Raw genomic sequence first — 7,167 nt, forward strand, 5'->3', positions numbered from 1 at the left:
CCACGGGCGGGCCCGGCCAAGCCATCCCTTCCTCCGGCCTGTCTTCTGGTCTGTGACACGCAGGGGAACAATGGCCGCTTCTACGAATTCGGTGAGGATGACAGATAAAGATGAGCCACCGCTAAGTAAATCACTCCCTCTCTGTCTTTCATTCTCTCTCTCTCTGCTAAACCAGCTGGTCCCTGGCCCGCGAGACCACCCGCTCCCAAAGAATACTTTCAGTCCTTGCAACAGAGAAAAGCAAGTACTGATGAGGACAGGTGACACTAGGCACATGTCAGGTGTGTTGACCGTGTGTGCCAAGAATTTTATAAACATTGGCCGCTTTGATCCTGAGAACACAGGCAAAGAGAGCATTGAGTAGCTTGGCCCAAGGCAGAAGTTGATTGAGTGCTTACAAACAAGCCTAGGTCACAGACTATGTGAAGGCATAGGGCCCACCTGTGAAACCAGGCAAGCTGTGATCAAGTCCACAGTCAGCCATGCTCCTGTACCATCCATCTGGCAGTGGGAACACCCTAACCTTCCTCTGCTGATGCAGGTTTGAGGCAGGAACAGAGTTCAGTTCCGTTTTTAAGATCTTTTCTTCGTATGTAAATTTTTAGAGAACAAGAACTAGGGTTGTTTTTTTTTAATATATTTATCGCTTGTTTCCTGTCCATTCACACGTGATGAAAATTTGTCTTCCACCCCCATTCCATGTTCTTAAAATAATATTTTACATTTAGATGCTACTTTAGGCTGCATTATCACAAGCATTATCCCCGATTCTCAGAGTAAGCCTCTACAGTCTGTACTTAGATGATATAATGAAAAGATCACAAACGTTGGTTTGGGAGAAATATTCCGCTGGCTCTACCTCTAATCAGCTCTGTGACCTAAGGCCCAACGCCAGTGTCTTTTGCTGTGAAATGCAGAGATTAGATTAGGTAATCCAATAAAATCCCCTCTAGCTTTTAGGTTTTTAAGACTCCCTATCCCCGTGAATTTCAAGGAAAATAAATGATCTGTCCAGAAACCAGTGATAGGATCGGGTTTGGGATCTAAAGGTACCTGACTGCTAGTCTAGTTTTGTGGGCTCCTCCCCACCCCCCGCAATCCGAAAACCTGGAACTACCCTTCCCATTTTAAATTTCAGAGACAAATGTGAATATTTTATCTTTGATCCCCCCCCCCCCGAGTTGTCTGAGAATAGGTGCTTTCTAGTTATACTTACGATGATCAGAGACACCTAAGAAAAGGAGACCAAAAAGGATCCTGTGAAACTTAGATAAAAAAGGAAGTGCAGTAGATGTGTTTTGGGGTACCTTCTCCATCTGCGAATTCACTTGCCTAGGAACCTGTTCATAAATAGGTATGATATAGAGGTATGTCTCAGTCAGCTCAAGCTGCTACAACAAAATACCCTAGACTGGGTGACCTCACCAGCAGACATTTGTTTTTCATACTTCTGGAGGCTGGGAGGACTGAGGTCAGGGTGTCAAGTTCTGGGGAGGGCTCTCTTCCTGACTTGCAGACGGCTGCATTCTTACTGTATTCTCACATGGTGGAGAGAGAAAGAGAGAACCCGGTCTGTCTTCCTCCTCTTACAAGAATACTAATCCCATCGTGGGGACTCCACTTTCAGGATCTCAGCTAAACCTAGTTAAAAGTCCCAAAGACCCTGTCTCTTAATACGATCACGCAGTACTGACCCAAGGTAGATGTTCCAAGGAGTTAGGGCTTCAGCATACACATTTTGAGAGAGACACAAATAGTCCCTAACAAGTGGAACTTGATGTGGGTGCCCCGTAACGCCTTCCTGCTCCGGCCCCACCAGCCCCAGCAGACTGGACTCTAGGAACAAAAAGAGGAAGAGGTGGACACTGGCCGTGGTGAGTGATGGGTCCAACATGTCATGGAGTCAGCTGGCCAAAGCTGGTGCCAGAAAGCTAAGCTGTGCAAAGAGCAGTGGTTACAAGGAAACGAGAGCCATGAGTAAGCTGAGGAAATTGCTCTTCGGATAGGAGAGAACGATCTTGAGAGTTTCACGAAAAGCAGACGGTTAGGTCCTAAAAGAAATGCTTAGAGAACTATCCCGGTCATTGTGACAACCGCTGGGCCTTCTGTCCATGAGATTGGTAATTCCCACAATGTTCCCCGTCCTCAACTGAGCTAACCTGAGTATTTTTCTGATCCTTACTACAAAAAGATTTAACAACAACAACAAAATGCTTTAAATTTCAGCCTTGTCAAAACCATCACTAACATTTAAAAAAAGATCATGGCTGCTGCACGATTTGCATCACTCCAACATGACAGAGCTCTGATCTGATTCATTGTGCCACCTATAATCAGGGTAGTACAGGCAAGTGTCACTCATTCGTTTTTCTGTCTCTTTGTGACCTTGGGCAAGTTTCACTTTTTGGCAGATGTAAAAAAAAAATCATAGCTACCTTAAATACCTCACATGACTGGTTAAAATCAAATGAGATTGTGTAGGTGAGAGTGCTTTGAAAATGATAAATTTCTTCCCAATGTAAAGCATCATTATTGCATAAGCTGAGTTGATGCCTAAAGATAACATATCTCACGTAGGAGTGTGGAAGGAGTGGCAAGCATCAATACCCCATGGATTCATCATGGGGGGAAAGAAAACGGATACTGGAGAGCACTTGGGCCAAAACCTTCATTTGTAACTGAGGATGTCAAGCCTTAAGTGGGGTGACTTGTCCAAGGTCACAACTTGTCCAAGGCCGAGCCAGGTAGCCCTGTGGCAACCCTGTGCCAGTTAGAATCCTGTACCATTCTTCTTCAAACTCCGTGTAATTTACTCTACCCAATCCTACCTGTGTGAAAAGAAACAAGCAAACAAAGCTGGGCTGGGTGGCTCAGCCTGTAATCCCAGTGCTTTGGGAGGCCGAGGTGAGTGGATGGCCTGAGCCCGCGGGTTTGAGACCCACCCGGGCAACTTGGCGAGACCTCATCTCTACGATAAATCAAAAAATCAGCCGGGCGTGGTAGCGCATACCTGTAGTTCCGGCTACTCGGAAGGCTGAGGCGGAAGGATCGCCGGAGCCCAGCGGGTCGAGGCTGCGGCGGTCAAGAGCCGCCACTGCACTCCAGTCTGGGCGACAGAGTGAGACTCCAACTCAAAAAAAACCAAAAAACAAAAAGCAAGCAAACATAACCACAGACAACAACAACAACAATCAGCTCTCCAATGCTCTGATTAAATCCATCCAGAAATTCTGCCAGTAATTTTTAAACATCCACCTTGTGTCAGCAGCTGTTCTCTCAGGACCTGAGGCAAAAATATCGGCCAAAAAAACATCAGAATGAGATAAATGTCAAGGGCAGTCTTGAGTGAAAGGCTAAGTCACAGTAAGCAAGACACGGCCTGTGGCAGATGTGTGGAAAAGGGAGGACTATCCCAGCCTGTTTTTAGGTTAGTATCTCAAATGGGCATCACTTGTCAGGACCTCAATACAAAGGCAACTCACACTGCAAGGGTGAGTCAGAGAGGCAGCTGGCCAGATAGAATGGGAATGCTCCAGCCGGTTTGTGTGAATTAAGTCCAGAGCTTTATGGTATGCAAACACTCCAACTCACTCCAGCCCACCCCAGGGCCTTTGCTTTCACTCGTGCTTTGATGCTTTCCTCTCACTGTTCACAGGCTGACTCCATATCATCCTTCTAGTCTCAGTTTACAGTCACCTCTCCTGGAGACCTTCCTAATCATTCTGTCTAAAGTGAACACTCCAGTTTATTATTCTCAGCTTTGTTTCCTTAGGGGCACCATTCCCAAGAGGATCCTTTTGTGAATGCATTTCCTTTTGTTTCATCTGCCTCCCCTGTCAGACGGTAGACCCCATCATGCAGGAACCACAGGAATCTTGTCCACCTCTGTTTCCATCCCTGCCAGTACGCCTGGCACCTACTGGATATTCAACAACTCTTTGAGGAGTATGCTCAAGATGACCTGTACAGGTGTATGCTGAAATGCAGCGTTTGTGCTTTCTCAAATCAGTTTCTCTTAAGGTTTCATCATAACTTTACCTCGTTGTTAGTAAATGTTGCTTGTGAGTATTCAGTATGATTCGTAACAGGACACTGACCCCCGCCACCTAAATTTCTAGTCCCTAAAGACAGAAGTGGGATAATTGCCTTAATTTACCAAACCAAGGGGACAGCCTCTTCATCAGCATGAATACAATACAAAGTTCTGTCATTGTGTTGCTTCACTATTACAACTTCTTATTTCTTATTTTTTATTTTTTTGAGTTGGAGTCTCACTCTGTCGCCCAGACCAGAGTGCAGTGGCCGCTCCCCCACCGCAGCCTTGACCTGCTGGGCTCCGGCGATCCTTCCGCCTCAGCCTTCCGAGTAGCCAGAATTATAGGCACATGCTACCGTGCCCGGCTGATTTTTTTTTTTTTTTTACTGTAGAGATGAGGTCTTGCCAAGTTCCCCGGGCAGGTCTCAAGCCTCCGGGCTCAGGCAGTCCACTCACCTCAGCCTCCCAAGGCGTAGAGATTACAGGCTGAACCACGGAGCCCGGCTTTTTAACATTTCTAGAAGAGGAGACAGAGGCTTGGAGGTACAGAAACTGCCCAAGGCCACACAACTACCTATAGCAGAGCTAAGAGTTAAACACAGATAGACCAAGCTTCAGCTTACAGCTCAGTGACATGTGCATGGCTCTGGGTCACAGCCAACTGCAGGGGAGAGCTGCGTGTGCTGGACTTTAAACTTGCAGCATACACAAGGGAGGACAAGGCCACCGGGGAACAGACTAAATGCTCTCGACCTGACAACTTCACTTCTTCTCTGGAACTCTGTTCCTGCCCAGTCTCCCACTCTGCAAGTCCTCCAAAGAGTGACAAAACCCTTAAAATAGAACACTCAGACTGCGACAGAGGAAACGGTTTTATGGTTAGAAGGAACCTTCTATGAGGTTGGCACTAAATCTTTTAAGTCTTATTTAAATTCGCATAACTCCACGGACACTAAGAATGAAAAATTGTCAGAGATGTATTTTTTCCCTTCCTTTTCCCCAAACCCCCAAAACATCTAAAAGTAGGAAAAATCATAAGTCTGCTTTGCCAGGATTATGATTCAGCCCCCTGTCTTCCCTCTATACCTTGTACCGCGGTTTCTGCATGGATCCCACTGTGCGCAATTATTGGTTTATGGTGCTCTCTGTTTTCAGTACATGTTCCCTCTATAAAGGTGAAGAGCAGGTCTCTGTGTTCTAAAAGCCTAGCACACTGCCTGATACGTAAGCCTTCCTCCAGGAATGACCCAGAAAAACTAAGCAGTTTTGGAAATCAAGTTGTAGACAACAGATTGATGTTTATGATAATAAACTTTCCTTATAGTACCTGGGCACGTACAGAGCAGAGTTTATATTTCGTGGGCTTTTAGATGGTTGGGGGGGTTTGGGAAAAGGAAAGAGACAATAAAATGTTGACAGTCTTTCGTTGTTAGTGTCCACAGAGTTTGGGTAATTTAAAGACTCAAAAGATTTAGTGCCAGCTTTCTAGAAGTTGCCTCCTAATCATAAAATCGTTTCCTCTGTTGCAGTCTGAGTGTTCTATTTTAAGGGTTTTGTCACTCTTTGGAGGACTTGCAGAGTGGGAAACTGGGCAGGAACAGAGTTCCAGAGAAGAAATGAAGTTGTCAGGTCGAGAGCATTTAGTCTGTTCCCCGGTGGCCTTGTCCTCCCTTGTGTGTGCTGCAAGTTTAAAGTCCAGCACACGCAGCTCTCCCCTGCAGTTGGCCGTGACCCAGAGCCATGCACATGTCACTGAGCTGTAAGCGGAAGCTTGGTCTACCTGTGTTTAACTCTTAGCTCTGCTATAGGTAGTTGTGTGGCCTTGGGCAGTTTCTGTACCTCTAAGCCTCACTCCTCTCATTCATAAAATGGATATAGTGATCTGTCATAAAATTATTACATCAGATTAAATGTAAAATATTAGCCAAAGCATTCAGCATAGTGTTCATCCAATCGTTGTGACAGCCATGAGGATGTGTGCACTGTAGTGTCACCGTTATAAAATTGCAAGTCTCAGGTCTTTAATGGTCAGAACGTTGATTAGATCAACCTTTTGTTTGTTTGAAGTGAAACTGAATAACATAGACAATACTGACACGCATGGTGTGAATGAAGAACAGTGTTGCTTTACAAAAGTCTTGTTTAAGTTGTCTAATATACAGTGTAGTACATGTGTACTAGTTATCATCAAAAACATTTACAGCCATCGCTGAAGTAGATGGGCCTCACTGCTTTGCTAGCAAGGATATTTGTGAAGCATATTCCGGGATTATAATAGAGAATAGAAAAGAAAGCTAATAGCGTGTTCATTTTCATTCTCCTACTCTCGGATTGCATGATATTTCAAACCCCTCGGCCACCTTTCCCCAACCCAAAGAAGAGATGGTTAAAAAGGTTCAAAAAGAGTAAAGAATGGAGAAAGAATTCAAGGATTTTTGGAAAACAAAGATAATCTTTTCCTTATTCCCAAGTGCAGTAAAACAATTGAGCTTAATATATCTAACCTGGCTTTTAAAAATCCTCCAGAAGTTGCCTCATCCCTGCCTAACCTCTCCAACTTTATTTCCATTTCCTAACGAAAGGACATGCAACGTCGAGCTGTTTGTTTATGTAAAGCACTATGCTCTGCCTCAGCCTTCCAAGTAGCTGGAACCACAGGTGTGTGCCAAAAAAAAAAAAAAAAAAGCACCATGCAAGGGGAGGGGAGGAATTTAAGATGATAAAACAGGGCCCTTAGCCTGTCAGCCTTCACACTCTAATGGGAAGACCAGACAGACAGAAATCACCTGGGCTCCTGACAGACTGTGCCAAGAGCTATCAAGAGGTAAAATCATGCCGTAACACTATCTGTGCAAGGAGTAATTGTCATCAGCTACAGAGAGAGATCAAGAAGACTTCTTAGATGAGATGAGATGAGTTGGATCTGGAAAGAAAAGTCGTACTCCCATGAAGCGGATAGGAAGAGAAGGATGTCCTGGGCTGAAGTATTAACTCTGGCCAAGGCCAGAAGGCTAAAGAATAAGGATCCTGTCAGGGTGCGTGAGCGAAACAAAAGGACTAAAGTGTTGAAACTCAGGTGGCAAATTTGGATCCATTGGCATTTTTTTCTTTTTTTTTTTTTTTTTTTTTTT

The 7,167-nt window shown here is 44.9% G+C and overlaps 1 protein-coding gene across 1 annotated transcript in view; it reads right to left on the reverse strand.

The window, feature by feature from the left end:
• The window catches only part of TCF4 (transcription factor 4), a 391,888-nt gene that overhangs the window by 375,394 nt on the left and 9,327 nt on the right, over window positions 1–7,167 (reverse strand). The gene's annotated exons all lie outside the window — the stretch shown is intronic.

This window comes from Carlito syrichta, unplaced genomic scaffold (assembly GCF_000164805.1).
Source record: "Carlito syrichta isolate Samal-C Ts95f unplaced genomic scaffold, Tarsius_syrichta-2.0.1 Scaffold301567, whole genome shotgun sequence".
In the NCBI taxonomy this organism is placed as follows: Eukaryota; Metazoa; Chordata; class Mammalia; order Primates; family Tarsiidae; genus Carlito; species Carlito syrichta.